Here is a 17,347-nt window from a genome sequence, read left to right on the forward strand (position 1 = left end):
CTGAAGGTTGTTGGTTCGATCCCCGGCTTCACCAAGCAGAGTATCTAGGTGTATTTGACGAAGCACCTAACCCTGACTGATGTCGTGACATAAGGGGTAATACAGTTGTTTTTTATTGGTCGTCATGAAAAAAAACATAAGGGATAACACTGTTGTTTTTTGTTGGTCGTCATGAAAAAAAACATAAGGGGTAACACTGTTGTTTTTTATTGGTCGTCATGAAAAGAAACATAAGGGGTAACACTGTTGTTTTTTATTGGTCGTCTTGAAAAAAAACATAATGGGTAACTTTGTTGTCTTTGTCAAATAATATAAGGGGTAACACTGTCTTATTTTATTGGTCGTAATGAAAAAGAACATATAAAAAAAAAAAAATGTCCTTCTCAAATAAAATATAAGGGGTATCAGTGTTGTTTTTCATCAGTCATCATGGGAAAAAAACATAAGGGGTAACACTGTCGATATTTATTGGTCGTCATGAAAAAAAACACAAGGGGTAACACTGTTGTTTTTTATTGGTCGTCATGAAAAAAAACATAAGGGGTAACACTGTTGTTTTTTAAAAAAAACATAAGGGGTAATACTGTTGTTTTTTATTGGTCGTCATGAAAAAAAACACAAGGGGTAACACCTTGATACCACAGTTGTTTTTTATTGGTCGTCATGAAAAAAAACATAAGGGTTAAAAAAATCATAACTGTTGTTTTTTATTGGTCGTCATGAAAAAAAACACAAGGGGTAACACTGTCGTTTTTTATTGGTCGTCATGAAAAAAAACATAAGGGATAACACTGTTGTTTTTTGTTGGTCGTCATGAAAAAAAACATAAGGGGTAACACTGTTGTTTTTTATTGGTCGTCATGAAAAGAAACATAAGGGGTAACACTGTTGTTTTTTATTGGTCGTCTTGAAAAAAAACATAATGGGTAACTTTGTTGTCTTTGTCAAATAATATAAGGGGTAACACTGTCGTATTTTATTGGTTGTAATGAAAAAAAACATATAAAAAAAAAAAATGTCCTTCTCAAATAAAATATAAGGGGTATCACTGTTGTTTTTCATCAGTCATCATGGGAAAAAAACATAAGGGGTAACACTGTCGATATTTATTGGTCGTCATGAAAAAAAACACAAGGGGTAACACTGTTGTTTTTTATTGGTCGTCATGAAAAAAAACACAAGGGGTAACACTGTCGTTTTTTATTGGTCGTCATGAAAAAAAACATAAGGGGTAACACTGTTGTTTTTTGTTGGTCGTCATGAAAAAAAACATAAGGGGTAACACTGTTGTTTTTTATTGGTCGTCATGAAAAGAAACATAAGGGGTAACACTGTTGTTTTTTTATTGGTCGTCATGAATAAAAACATAAGGGGTAATACTGTTGTTTTTTATTGGTCTTCTTGAAAAAAAACATAATGGGTAACTTTGTTGTTTTTGTCAAATAATATAAGGGGTAACACTGTCGTATTTTATTGGTCGTAATGAAAAAAAACATATAAAAAAAAAAAAATGTCCTTCTCAAATAAAATATAAGGGGTATCACTGTTGTTTTTCATCAGTCATCATGGGAAAAAAACATAAGGGGTAACACTGTCGATATTTATTGGTCGTCATGAAAAAAAACACAAGGGGTAACACTGTTGTTTTTTAAAAAAAACATAAGGGGTAATACTGTTGTTTTTTATTGGTCGTCATGAAAAGAAACATAAGGGGTAACACTGTTGTTTTTTATTGGTCGTCATGAAAAAAAACATAAGGGGTAACACTGTTGTTTTTTATTGGTCGTCATGAAAAAAAACATAAGGGGTAACACTGTCGTTTTTTATTGGTCGTCATGAAAAAAAACATAAGGGGTAACACTGTTGTTTTTTGTTGGTCGTCATGAAAAAAAACATAAGGGGTAACACAGTTGTTTTATATTGGTCGTCATGAAAAGAAACATAAGGGGTAACACTGTTGTTTTTTATTGGTCGTCATGAAAAAAAACATAAGGGGTAACACTGTTGTTTTTTATTGGTCGTCATGAAAAAAAACATAAGGGGTAACACTGTTGTTTTTTATTGGTCGTCATGAAAAAAAACATAAGGGTTGAAAAAAAACAGAACTGTTGTTTTTTATTGGTCGTCATGAAAAAAAACATAAGGGGTTACACTGTTGTTTTTTATTGGTCGTCATGAAAAAAAACATAAGGGGTAACACTGTTGTTTTTTATTGGTCGTCATGAAAAAAAACATAAGGGGTAACACTGTTGTTTTTTATTGGTCGTCATGAAAAAAAACATAAGGGTTGAAAAAAAACAGAACTGTTGTTTTTTATTGGTCGTCATGAAAAAAAACATAAGGGGTTACACTGTTGTTTTTTATTGGTCGTCATGAAAAAAAACATAAGGGGTAACACTGTTGTTTTTTATTGGTCGTCATGAAAAAAACCACAAGGGGTAACACTGTTGTTTTTTATTGGTCGTCATGAAAAAAAACATAAGGGGTTACACTGTTGTTTTTTATTGGTCGTCATGAAAAAAAACATAAGGGGTAACACTGTTGTTTTTTAAAACATAAGGGGTAATACTGTTGTTTTTTATTGGTCGTCATGAAAAAAAACACAAGGGGTAACAATGGTGTTTTTTATTGGTCATCATGAAAAAAAACATAAGGGGTAACACTGTTGTTTTTTATTGGTCGTCTTGAAAAAAAACATAAGGGGTAATACTGTTGTTTTTCATTGGTCGTCATGAAAAAAACCACAAGGGGTAACACTGTTGTTTTTTATTGGTCGTCATGAAAAAAAACATAAGGGTTAAAAAAATCATAACTGTTGTTTTTTATTGGTTGTCATGAAAAAAAACACAAGGGGTAACACTGTCGTTTTTTATTGGTCGTCATGAAAAAAAACATAAGGGGTAACACTGTTGTTTTTTGTTGGTCGTCATGAAAAAAAACATAAGGGGTAACACTGTTGTTTTTTATTGGTTGTCATGAAAAGAAACATAAGGGGTAACACTGTTGTTTTTTTATTGGTCGTCATGAATAAAAACATAAGGGGTAATACTGTTGTTTTTTATTGGTCTTCTTGAAAAAAAACATAATGGGTAACTTTGTTGTTTTTGTCAAATAATATAAGGGGTAACACTGTCGTATTTTATTGGTCGTAATGAAAAAAAACATATAAAAAAAAAAAATGTCCTTCTCAAATAAAATATAAGGGGTATCACTGTTGTTTTTCATCAGTCATCATGGGAAAAAAACATAAGGGGTAACACTGTCGATATTTATTGGTCGTCATGAAAAAAAACACAAGGGGTAACACTGTTGTTTTTTAAAAAAAACATAAGGGGTAATACTGTTGTTTTTTATTGGTCGTCATGAAAAAAAACATAAGGGGTAACACTGTTGTTTTTTTAAAAAAACATAAGGGGTAATACTGTTGTTTTTTATTGGTCGTCATGAAAAAAAACACAAGGGGTAACAATGTTGTTTTTTATTGGTCGTCATGAAAAAAAACATAAGGGGTAACACTGTTGTTTTTCGTTGGTCGTCATGAAAGAAAAGATAAGGGGTAACACTGTTGTTTTTTATTGGTCGGCATGTAAAAAAACATAATTTTTTATTGGTCGTTATGAAAAAAAACATAATGGGTAACACTGTCGATATTTATCAATTAAAACATAGGGGGTAACACTGTCGTTTTTATCAAATGAAACATGAGGGGTGACACTGTTGTTTTTTATTGGTCGTCAGTGTAACTGGTCGTCAGTGTAACTGTAACTGTGTAACTGGAGGGAGGTCTGGAGTAGGCCTAACTCTGCCATTATATTGTTAATATATATTTCATATTGTGTGGCGGTAGTAGCTCAGGTGGTAGAGCGGGTTGGCTGGTAACCTGAAGGTTGTTGGTTCGATCCCCGGCTTCACCAAGCAGAGTATCTAGGTGTATTTGACGAAGCACCTAACCCTGACTGATGTCGTGACATAAGGGGTAATACAGTTGTTTTTTATTGGTCGTCATGAAAAAAAACATAAGGGTTAAAAAAATCATAACTGTTGTTTTTTATTGGTCGTCATGAAAAAAAACACAAGGGGTAACACTGTCGTTTTTTATTGGTCGTCTTGAAAAAAAACATAATGGGTAACTTTGTTGTCTTTGTCAAATAATATAAGGGGTAACACTGTCTTATTTTATTGGTCGTAATGAAAAAAAACATATAAAAAAAAAAAAAATGTCCTTCTCAAATAAAATATAAGGGGTATCACTGTTGTTTTTCATCAGTCATCATGGGAAAAAAACATAAGGGGTAACACTGTCGATATTTATTGGTCGTCATGAAAAAAACCACAAGGGGTAACACTGTTGTTTTTTATTGGTCGTCATGAAAAAAACCACAAGGGTTGAAAAAAACCATAACTATTGTTTTTTATTGGTCGTCATGATAAAAAACATAAGGGGTTACACTGTTGTTTTTTATTGGTCGTCATGAAAAAAAACATATGGGGTAACAATGGTGTTTTTTATTGGTCATCATGAAAAAAAACATAAGGGGTAACACTGTTGTTTTTTATTGGTCGTCATGAAAAAAAACATAAGGGGTAATACTGTTGTTTTTCATTGGTCGTCATGAAAAAAACCACAAGGGGTAACACTGTTGTTTTTTATTGGTCGTCATGAAAAAAAACATAAGGGTTAAAAAAATCATAACTGTTGTTTTTTATTGGTCGTCATGAAAAAAAACACAAGGGGTAACACTGTCGTTTTTTATTGGTCGTCATGAAAAAAAACATAAGGGGTAACACTGTTGTTTTTTGTTGGTCGTCATGAAAAAAAACATAAGGGGTAACACTGTTGTTTTTTATTGGTCGTCATGAAAAGAAACATAAGGGGTAACACTGTTGTTTTTTTATTGGTCGTCATGAAAAAAAACATAAGGGGTAATACTGTTGTTTTTCATTGGTCGTCATGAAAAAAAACACAAGGGGTAACACTGTCGTTTTTTATTGGTCGTCTTGAAAAAAAACATAATGGGTAACTTTGTTGTCTTTGTCAAATAATATAAGGGGTAACACTGTCTTATTTTATTGGTCGTAATGAAAAAAAACATATAAAAAAAATAAATGTCCTTCTCAAATAAAATATAAGGGGTATCACTGTTGTTTTTCATCAGTCATCATGGGAAAAAAACATAAGGGGTAATACTGTCGATATTTATTGGTCGTCATGAAAAAAACCACAAGGGGTAACACTGTTGTTTTTTATTGGTCGTCATGAAAAAAACCACAAGGGTTGAAAAAAACCATAACTATTGTTTTTTATTGGTCGTCATGATAAAAAACATAAGGGGTTACACTGTTGTTTTTTATTGGTCGTCATGAAAAAAAACATATGGGGTAACAATGGTGTTTTTTATTGGTCATCATGAAAAAAAACATAAGGGGTAACACTGTTGTTTTTTATTGGTCGTCATGAAAAAAAACATAAGGGGTAATACTGTTGTTTTTCATTGGTCGTCATGAAAAAAACCACAAGGGGTAACATTGTTGTTTTTTATTGGTCGTCATGAAAAAAAACATAAGGGTTAAAAAAATCATAACTGTTGTTTTTTATTGGTCGTCATGAAAAAAAACACAAGGGGTAACACTGTCGTTTTTTATTGGTCGTCATGAAAAAAAACATAAGGGGTAACACTGTTGTTTTTTGTTGGTCGTCATGAAAAAAAACATAAGGGGTAACACTGTTGTTTTTTATTGGTCGTCATGAAAAGAAACATAAGGGGTAACACTGTTGTTTTTTTATTGGTCGTCATGAATAAAAACATAAGGGGTAATACTGTTGTTTTTTATTGGTCTTCTTGAAAAAAAACATAATGGGTAACTTTGTTGTTTTTGTCAAATAATATAAGGGGTAACACTGTCGTATTTTATTGGTCGTAATGAAAAAAAACATATAAAAAAAAAAAAATGTCCTTCTCAAATAAAATATAAGAGGTATCACTGTTGTTTTTCATCAGTCATCAGGGGAAAAAAACATAAGGGGTAACACTGTCGATATTTATTGGTCGTCATGAAAAAAAACACAAGGCGTAACACTGTTGTTTTTTAAAAAAAACATAAGGGGTAATACTGTTGTTTTTTATTGGTCGTCATGAAAAAAAACATAAGGGGTAACACTGTTGTTTTTTTAAAAAAACATAAGGGGTAATACTGTTGTTTTTTATTGGTCGTCATGAAAAAAAACACAAGGGGTAACAATCTTGTTTTTTATTGGTCGTCATGAAAAAAAACATAAGGGGTAACACTGTTGTTTTTCGTTGGTCGTCATGAAAGAAAACATAAGGGGTAACACTGTTGTTTTTTATTGGTCGGCATGTAAAAAAACATAATTTTTTATTGGTCGTTATGAAAAAAAACATAATGGGTAACACTGTCGATATTTATCAATTAAAACATAGGGGGTAACACTGTCGTTTTTATCAAATGAAACATGAGGGGTGACACTGTTGTTTTTTATTGGTCGTCAGTGTAACTGGTCGTCAGTGTAACTGGTCGTCAGTGTAACTGTAACTGTGTAACTGGAGGGAGGTCTGGAGTAGGCCTAACTCTGCCATTTAAATTGTTAATATATATTGTATATTTTGTGGTGGCAGTAGCTCAGGTGGTAGAGCGGGTTTGCTGGTAACCTGAAGGTTGTTGGTTCGATCCCCGGCTTCACCAAGCAGAGTATCTAGGTGTCTTTGACAAAGCACCTAACCCTGACTGATGTCGTGACATAAGGGGTAACACAGTTGTTTTTTATTGGTCGTCATGAAAAAAAACATAAGGGTTAAAAAAATCATAACTGTTGTTTTTTATTGGTCGTCATGAAAAAAAACACAAGGGGTAACACTGTCGTTTTTTATTGGTCGTCATGAAAAAAAACATAAGGGATAACACTGTTGTTTTTTGTTGGTCGTCATGAAAAAAAAAAATAAGGGGTAACACTGTTGTTTTTTATTGGTCGTCATGAAAAGAAACATAAGGGGTAACACTGTTGTTTTTTATTGGTCGTCTTGAAAAAAAACATAATGGGTAACTTTGTTGTCTTTGTCAAATAATATAAGGGGTAACACTGTCGTATTTTATTGGTCGTAATGAAAAAAAACATATAAAAAAAAAAAAATGTCCTTCTCAAATAAAATATAAGGGGTATCACTGTTGTTTTTCATCAGTCATCATGGGAAAAAAACATAAGGGGGAACACTGTCGATATTTATTGGTCGTCATGAAAAAACACACAAGGGGTAACACTGTTGTTTTTTATTGGTCGTCATGAAAAAAAACATAAGGGGTAACACTGTTGTTTTTTAAAAAAAACATAAGGGGTAATACTGTTGTTTTTTATTGGTCGTCATGAAAAAAACCACAAGGGGTAACACCTTGATACCACAGTTGTTTTTTATTGGTCGTCATGAAAAAAAACATAAGGGTTAAAAAAATCATAACTGTTGTTTTTTATTGGTCGTCATGAAAAAAAACACAAGGGGGTCACTGTTGTTTTTTGTTGGTCGTCATGAAAAAAAACATAAGGGGTAACACTGTTGTTTTTTATTGGTCGTCATGAAAAGAAACATAAGGGGTAACACTGTTGTTTTTTATTGGTCGTCTTGAAAAAAAACATAATGGGTAACTTTGTTGTCTTTGTCAAATAATATAAGGGGTAACACTGTCGTATTTTATTGGTCGTAATGAAAAAAAACATATAAAAAAAAAAAAATGTCCTTCTCAAATAAAATATAAGGGGTATCACTGTTGTTTTTCATCAGTCATCATGGGAAAAAAACATAAGGGGTAACACTGTCGATATTTATTGGTCGTCATGAAAAAAAACACAAGGGGTAACACTGTTGTTTTTTTAAAAAAACATAAGGGGTAATACTGTTGTTTTTTATTGGTCGTCATGAAAAAAAACACAAGGGGTAACAATGTTGTTTTTTATTGGTCGTCATGAAAAAAAACACAAGGGGTAACACTGTCGTTTTTTATTGGTCGTCATGAAAAAAAGCATAAGGGGTAACACTGTTGTTTTTTGTTGGTCGTCATGAAAAAAAACATAAGGGGTAACACTGTTGTTTTTTATTGGTCGTCCTGAAAAGAAACATAAGGGGTAACACTGTTGTTTTTTGTTGGTCGTCATGAAAAAAAACATAAGGGGTAACACTGTTGTTTTTTATTGGTCGTCATGAAAAGAAACATAAGGGGTAACACTGTTGTTTTTTATTGGTCGTCTTGAAAAAAAACATAATGGGTAACTTTGTTGTCTTTGTCAAATAATATAAGGGGTAACACTGTCGTATTTTATTGGTCGTAATGAAAAAAAACATCAAAAAAAAAAAATGTCCTTCTCAAATAAAATATATCACTGTTGTTTTTCATCAGTCATCATGGGAAAAAAACATAATGGGTAACACTGTCGATATTTATTGGTCGTTATGAAAAAAAACATAATGGGTAACACTGTCGATATTTATCAATTAAAACATAGGGGGTAACACTGTCGTTTTTATCAAATGAAACATGAGGGGTGACACTGTTGTTTTTTATTGGTCGTCAGTGTAACTGGTCGTCAGTGTAACTGTAACTGTGTAGGTTGTTAATATATATTGTATAATGTGTGGCGGCAGTAGCACAGGTGGTAGAGCGGGTTGGCTGGTAACCTGAAGGTTGTTGGTTCGATCCCCGGCTTCACCAAGCAGAGTATCGAGGTGTCTTTGACAAAGCACCTTACCCTGTCGCGATGTAATGTCGAATCCAGACATCATGCTGATGCTGGAACCGAGACTTCCAACTCTCCAGCAGAAGCGCCCCAAGGCCATGAAGCGGCGATAGCCGAGCGGGATAAAATGATGATGATGTATACAAAAATATGTTTTGTTTAAAAATGTTCATGTTTAAATGAGAAACAATTGTTTGATTAAATTGTAAACTTTTTGATTGGATAAAACAAATTATTTCTGATAGATATTTCTTAAATGAGAAACAATTGTTGGAGTGAATCAATATTTTTTTGTTTAGGATTTAACATACGATTTAAATGTATTAACTTCATTCAAAGAATATAATTATACTTGGTGCCAAGTTGTATTATTTTGTTTTTATGAACATAGGAAATATTGTTTGAGGCAAGCTATATATTTGTCATTGGCTCAAGTTATGTAATATAGATGTGAACCATTACCCTTGTTTTTTTTAATTGGTTCAACAGAAGGCTTTTTCCAGTGCATGGTGACAATGGCTGGCTGCCACAGGTCGCTCATTCAGCCATACTTCTGGTTGGTTGCGACCTATTTGCCGCCAAAAGGGTAGCGACGCTTTTATGGTCGCGACCTAGTCGGTCAGCCTGTCAGAGCCAGCTGCCAGCCGCAGTCAGCGGCCAGTGGCCAGCGGCAGACAGCCGGGTCTGTCGTCGCAGCCAGCCAGCCGATACCAGCCAGGCGTCGCAGCCCGTCATTACGTCGTATAATCATACCATCATACTAAAACATACAAAAATGTTAAAATGAAAGAGGCCGATTGCGTCAATAAGTTTGACTAAAGAGCAATAATATGACCGTCCGTGGAGAGAATCAAACACTGGCCTTCATGATAACTAACCTAGCATGACTACCGCTGGTACCACTGTGGCATTGGCTTCATATTATTGCACTTATATTTATGTTTATCACTCTATAACGAAGAACTTTGTGCATAATATACGTTATTAGGCTTAATGACTTTTAACAAAACAAATAGGCTACATATAATATATAAAATACATTATTTGAATACGCCCCAAATTACAACTAATATATTTTATTGATACTGATAAACCAACGATTTCATCATATAAACTGTACTTCAATACGAAATATTAAAACAATATTAGCAATAAAGAGCTGTAGGTATAGCTTTCGCCAGAGAGCATGGCCTACTTCAACTGTCGCAAAAAAAAACGTTAATAACATGCAAATCAACTGATTATATAGACTTCCTCGCGACCAATGCGACCTACGTCGCGACGCACGTCGTTGGCCACTCAGAGAGCTAGGCCCCACTGCCTCAGAGGCTGCGATCACACCCTAGGCTCAAGATCCAGCTTATTTTATCGATTTCCTTGTCACGTCCATGACAAAGACTTGCTTGCCGGTTCTAAATGTTTCCTTGTGTTTTACTGCCATCTAGCGGTGTTATCGAAACTGACACCTAAATCGACTATCAGGGGTTTGCTGACATTTGCCACCTAATTTAATTGGACAAATAAACAACATCTGAACACAATCCCCATTTCATTATTGATGTACAGGAGTATAATTGCATAACATAATATATTTCCTGCTATAAAGTCCTGCCATCCAAGTAAATACTTAATTGTATGCATCATTACATTGAGGGTTCTACCATGGGCATAGTAATGACTAATTATAACTCATTTGAAACTAAAAACTCAACTAAAACTAGAAAATGCATTTCCTGCAGAAAATGCGGTGAGTGCTGTAGTTCAACGTGAGGTTGAATTTTTTTTTTGAATAAAGCCAAGACATTAAGAAACGTTAAATGGCTTAAATCAAGTGTAGGGATTTGAACAAAAGTTCAAAAGTCTAAATGGAGTAAACATGCTCACCATTTTAGAAAAAGTAAATGGTTGGAAACAAATAAAGTGACAATGCAAAGCATTGCTAAAATGCAGAAATGTAAAAGGTCAAATGTATGTGTGTGTGTGTGTGTGTGTGTGTGTGTGTGTGTGTGTGTGTGTGTGTGTGTGTGTGTGTGTGTGTGTGTGTGTGTGTGTGTGTGTGTGTGTGTGTGTGTGTGTGTGTGTGTGTGTGTGTGTGTGTGTGTGTGTGTGTGTGTGTGTGTGTGTGTAAGAGAATAGCGAGCTGGTGCGTGATTAAAAGTAGCTCAATAGCGTGGGGAAAACACCCCAATCTGGCAACACTGCCTGAACGTCCTCCAAAAGTAGCCCAATCCGGCGAGGAAAACCGCCCAATCTGGCAACACGCTCCAGCGTCAACGTAAATCAATGAGACCCACTGAAAACGAAGCCAGTGTGAAACAAAAACTGTGATTCTGAATAAAGTTTAAATGATATGCAATTTGACCGAGTTACGATGTCCTAGTAATTTTAGTGTCAGAATGGGCCGACGGCTTCAATGGGACCAATTGTAGAATATGATGGTTTGAAACTAAAACTGTGATTCTGAAGAAAGTTTAAATCATATCGAAATTCCGTTTGGATATTATTGAAGATACAATTGTGTAGATTTGTTAAATGGTTTGAACGAAGATAAACGGTTGAAAATTGATTTAGTTAAGTCTTAAACAGTTTGAAGTAGCCTACCAGAGGACGGCTCTGCCGTCCTCCCATTGACTCCCATGTTAAAAAAAGATAATATTTTAAAAGTAGAATATCTATATATATAGTATAAAATATTTAAAAAATCTGAAAAGAAGCGCGCGATTCCAAGCTATTCTTAATATTTTAAAATTTGAATGGAGTCTCTAGGTGAAAAATTGAGGAAGTAGATGGGTCCCAAAGTTTGTAGAGAATAATAAAGAAAGAAAGAATAAAACTTATGAAGAACAATAGTTGAGCGCTGCATGCAGCACTCACCTAATTATCTTACAAATTCAACCTTCTAAAGCAACGGACAAAAGTTTACATTTGTATTTTTACATCAGTGCTCTGCCATAACTAGTATTGTTTCATTGTAAGCATGGCTATTTTGTGAATAGTGATGAAAGCCTGAACTGGCAAAGGCAGTCTGGCTAACCTCAAGGGCCATTTCAAGTACGCTTCCCCGACCAAACAAAGTATTTGCGCTTTTCTTAAAGGAATTGTAGATGAAGCGAGCGGCTGGCTGAAACATTTCTTATTCTAAAAATATTCTCTGCATCACATGTCTATCTGGTTTTCTTTAAAAGGAATGGCATGGTAGCTCTGCAATAATCAAAAATGTATGCGTTGATGTCAACATTTGAACTCGGTTTAGATTCCATTTGATTTCTCTGTCGTTCCTGCATTAATATTACATTCAGCTCGAGCCGAGAATACTTTTTTTCTTTTTTGGTCCCTGTTGGGTAGCAACTAACGACAAACCTCACCGAGCTTCTAAACACTCAATTGTAGTTCCACTCCCCACAAACAAAATAGTAAAACTGTTTTCCTCTCTGTGTAAACAATACTCAGGACTTCCTTGATGCACAAAGGGGGATATGGGACACAGACGTTGATTGTCCACGCCTCCAATGGGTTTTCTCAATGAGGTAACCGAACACCCACCGTGCCAGGCTGACATGGAACAGGGGCTGGCGTTTGGGCAGAGGGGGGGGGGGGGGGGGTGCATGCTGCCAATACAGCCGCGCAGGACGTTATATAAAAGCAAAGTGACAATAATTACTCCAACACCCCGTTTGCATAACTCATGGAGTACAGTGACCGGGAAACAATTAAGCGACCGTAGGTGGTAAGTTGACACTCGTTGAATGGGTTGTTCCCGTGGCCGGTCTAATGGCCGACGACTCCTAACCCAAGCAGTCCATTAACAACCAATTAACTCCCTATTAATATTTTACCAGACAGTGCCCCTCATCCTGACGTGTTTTAAGGGGCTTTTCCCAGGAGTGTTTGAACATGAGCGGCTTTTAGCGCAGCATAAAGAGGTCTGTGTAATGGGCTGGAGGAGAAGGAGTGGCAACATGATAGCACTGAAAGCAAAGGGAAGAGAGAGGGGGAGAGAGAGAGAGAGAGAGAGAGAGAGAGAGAGAGAGAGAGAGAGAGAGAGAGAGAGAGAGAGAGAGAGAGAGAGAGAGAGAGAGAGAGAGAGAGAGAGAGAGAGAGAGAGAGAGAGAGAGAGAAGGAGAGAGAGAAGGAGACAGAGAAGGAGACAGACTTTTGCAGCTGGCCTGTTTCGTGCTAAGCCAGCCTTGGCAAGTTGGGCCAAGTAGACTAGGTAAAATGGTATGCTGTATTTAGGAAATCCATGTTACACAGCTCAGTCACAAGACTTGACACGAATACGAGCCATGTGCTCTGTGTTCGACACACGTTGCAGTATGCACAAGGCCCCGACTCAGTGAATAATTAGGATTTATTTTTTCGGTCTCGCTTTGTTTACCCAAAATGGCGGTTTAATGTCAGTTGGCCTTTTCGGGCCTCGACTCCTACCTCTAAGTTACATGCTCGTCACATAAATATGGAACAGGGGCTTAGAGAAGGAATGTCCGTTCGCGGGCCGTAGTTCTGTTCTGAACCGTCTGGCGGTGTTTTGTCGAACGGTTCCCGGCTGGGTGGACACTTAAACCTCGGACCGGGGAAACTCCCTGCCATGAGAGAGAAAGAGAGACGGACGGGGGAGTCGGAGAGAGAGAGAGGCCATTATGACTCGCCTGGAGCTGCTCCCAGTGGATAGGGCATTTGTCTTCACTCTAAAGTATGATTTATATTTCCACCAGTCAGAAGGGTTATGTTTGTCACCGCACACTGAAAGAACTCTTGAAAATAGCAGCAGAGGCAGAAAAGCGGCGTGTGGAAGTAGAATAATAAGAAAAAAGCGGCAATTGGAGATTTTCTAATACAGTCGTCCTGTCTTCCATCTCCTCCCTGAGCTTCCCCTAGCTGCCCCCCCCCCCCCCCCTAGCCTCCTTGTATAAGATCAATTTCAGTATTTATTAACTTTAGCAGAATCATAAGCTCTCTAAACATTTCCTCTAATTTATCAACAAGCATGTGTGTTGTGGTGGTGATTAAGAGAAAGGGGGAGATTAAGGCGGTTGTATCCAGTTCCTTCCACTGGGTGTAGATGTGGGCTTAGATTTCTCCCAGGGCTGCTGATTAACTGTTTTGTGTGTGTGTGTGTGTCTGTGTGTGTAAGAGAGAGAGAGTGTTGTCTGCATGAGTGTGCTTGTATCATGCGTACGTGCGTATTCTGCATGCACATTTGTATGCTTATATTTGTGTGCATGCATTCCTGTGTTTCTGTGTTGGCATGTGTCTCTACCTGTTTGTGTGTGTATGCCTGTGTGTGTGTGTGTGTGTGTGTGTGCATGTGTGCGTTTTTTTGTCTGCCTGTGCGTGTGTGTGTGTCTGACTGTGCATGTCTGCATGCCTATAGATGTTCGCCTGCCTGTATGTATGTATGTGTGAGTGTGCGTGCTTGCCATGCGTGTGTGCAGCTATGTGTGTTACCATGCGTGTGTGTGTGTGTGTGTGTGTGTGTGTGTGTGTGTGTGTGTGTGTGTGTGTGTGTGTGTGTGTGTGTGTGTGTGTGTGTGTGTGTGTGTGTGTGTGTGTGTGTGTGTGTGTGTGTGTGTGCGTGCAGGCACGCAGGGCTGAGGGTGCAGTGAGGAGGAGAGGAACTTCAGAATTTAATTTCCCCCAGCTCCAGATATTACACCCCCGCTACTCTCTGTTTTTATTGGAACTGAGACCAAAAAACACCAAGTGTTTATGATGCATTAAAACTCAGGGGGTGGGGGGCTGGGGGGGGGTTGGGGGGGGAGAGGGATATGTGTGTGTGTTGGAAGTGGGTGTATGGGGGTATGGGGGGGGGGAGTAAAGTGGTGAATTGTAAATCTATACGTTTGCCTTAGTCTCAGAGAGGCCATTCATTATTTTAGGGAAGAACGCGTGTGCGTGTTTTATGAAGACTGATGATTGCCTTTGCATTGCGGAATCCTGTTTATGTAGGACAGCGTTGACGTGGCCTTCTTCGGGGCGGAGAGGAGACCGAGAGAGAGAGAGAGAGAGAGAGAGAGAGAGAGGGGGGGGGGGGGGGGGGAGAGAAAAAGAATGACGGAACCCCAAAAATCTGGAGGTAGGAGGAGGGAGTTGAGGGGAGGGGAAGGATAGGAGGGAGGTGAGTAGGCGAATGTCTGGGGTTGAAAGAATTTTTTCGGCATCAGCTTAATGGCCGTTTGAACACACTGCTGGGCGATGGCACCACATTGCGTTAGATTAATTCAGCTTTTTGATGTCCGCCACCTGTTAATGATGTACAAAGGAATAGAGGGAAGCATTCCACCACTCTCGTGGACGATGCAGGCGTTCTCTGTTCTCTTCTCCCAATTACCCCACAGTAAGCTAGCCGCTAAGTTCTGGATACCTGGAGACACATTAGCCACCTCTAATTAGAGCAGGTATCCTCTCTGTCAACATAACTGCGGAAAACAGCTGCAATTAGCTTTCTTTTTCTCCCTCTCGCTTTGTTGTTCCCTTTCTTTCTTTCTCTCTCTCTCTCTCTCTCTCTCTCTCTCTCTCTCTCTCTCTCTCTCTCTCTCTCTCTCTCTCTCTCTCTCTCTCTCTCTCTCTCTCTCACTCTGCCTCTCACTCTCTCACGCTCGCTCGCTCTCTCTCACGCTCTCACGCTCCCTCGCTCGCTCCTTCTCCCTCTCTCTCTCTCTCTTTCTCCCTCACTCTCTTGCTGCACCGTCCTCTCCCGCCCCCTGTCGCTGACCACAACCTTTGTCTTTTTCTCTGCTTACTTTTCTTCTCTAATTTCCTCTCTTCTTTGCCCCCCCCCCCCTCCAAACACCTCTCTCTCTCCTCCCGCCTCTCTTCCCCTCCCTTTGTGAGTTGTTCTTCTCGTTGGGTTAGAACCCTCCCCCTGCCCCCCTGCCCCCCCCCCGTCCCCGCCCCCCACCAAACGCCCCCTCCAGATATGGGCCAGTTCATTATATCCATGGCAAGAAGCATGTCCCTAACCCTGCCAGCCTCTGTGGGCCAGCCAAACCCGATGTGACAGCCCCAGCCACAGCTCTCATTTACAGCCATCACAGGGCAGATTTCCCCTGCGCAGGGTCCAGTCTGCAGCCTGATACACGGCGCCCATAGTCTTGTGAGCGTGCGTGCGTGTTTGTGATTGTGTGTGTGTGTGTGTGTGTGTGTGTGTGTGTGTGTGTGTGTGTGTGTGTGTGTGTGTGTGTGTGTGTATATGTGTGTGTGTGTGTGTGTGTGGGGGTGTGCATTGTTGTGTGGATGCACATGTATGGTCGATTGTTTGTGTGGTTTTGTTAGCCTGTGGGTGTGTGATTGTGTGCATGCATGCACGCGGTTGTGCGAATGTGTGTGCGTGTGTGCATGTGTTGGCCTGTGTGTCTCCCTGATGGGCAGGGCTTCAGATGAGGAACAGCGTGATTCTATTCTGTGCCAGTAGTGATCCTTGAAACAATGTGTTATGTGATTACCGGCCTATCCGCTCCCCCTACTTAATGCATTTTGCATACATGGCACTGCTTTCCTCCTCGTACCTTTTCCCCGGCGCTGCTCAAGTTCTAAGTGCACGCTTTGCGCAACGCGTCCAATCTTTGTGTTGGTTGCGTGTCGGGGCAACCCTGGGACACGCACACACACTCAGGGAAACACTCGAGAAGAAGTCAAGCCAGCTGCGTGTCTCTCTTCCCTGTCCTGTCTCACCTCACCACTAATATCCTGTATTTTCCATTCCTTATTCCTTTACATAAACTCCCCCCCCTGCTCATGTCTACTCCACTCTGTTCTCCTCATCTCCTCTTCCCCTGTTTCCTTATCTGCTCATCTGCGCTCCCCTCATCTGATCTCCAATAGCCGTCTCCCCTCTCCTCTCCAGCCATCCCTCCTCTCCGCCTTTCTAAATATTGTCCTTGTAGCCATAGCCCCGGGCTTCGGTTTTTGTGTCACACCGCAAAGGTCAACCCACGCACGCATGTGCATAGACACAGAGCACACAGGCACAAGCACACACACACACACACACACACACACACACACACACACACACACACACACACACACACACACACACACACACACACACACACACACACACACACACACACACACAGACACACACACACACACACACACACACACACACACTCGCGCTCGCTCCTTTACACAGTTTTTCAAATAATATCCGTGACAGCCCTTAGAGGGACTGATTGTTTTACGGGAATTCATGTCACAGGTCAAATGATTGAATTATTAATGGAAGCTGCAGTGCAATAACAATCTGGTCGTGTCTATTGTGATTCCGACGTGATACTCTCTGGCCCATTTAAGCCTAACTTGATACTACCATGTTACGATCCAAATCCAATAACGTCGACTCTGCAAAATATTGTTTCTCCTTCTCCTCCTCCTCCTCCTCTATTGTTTCATCTGCGGGAGCTACCAGACGCTCGCAGCCTCACAATGGAGGATATTAGCGGGGTGTATCGACTGCTCAGCCCCAACCCCAAGGACGCAGCAGTAGGTTTTCATCAGAATGTTCATGAGAAACTAAATCACAATCATAGGACACTTTCGCAATAAACTAATCTATAGTGGTGTGTGCGTGTGTGCATCTGTGTTTGTGTGTGTCTTTGTGTG

The sequence above is a fragment of the Gadus chalcogrammus genome, chromosome 10 (genome assembly GCF_026213295.1).
Source record: "Gadus chalcogrammus isolate NIFS_2021 chromosome 10, NIFS_Gcha_1.0, whole genome shotgun sequence".
Taxonomy (NCBI): domain Eukaryota; kingdom Metazoa; phylum Chordata; class Actinopteri; order Gadiformes; family Gadidae; genus Gadus; species Gadus chalcogrammus.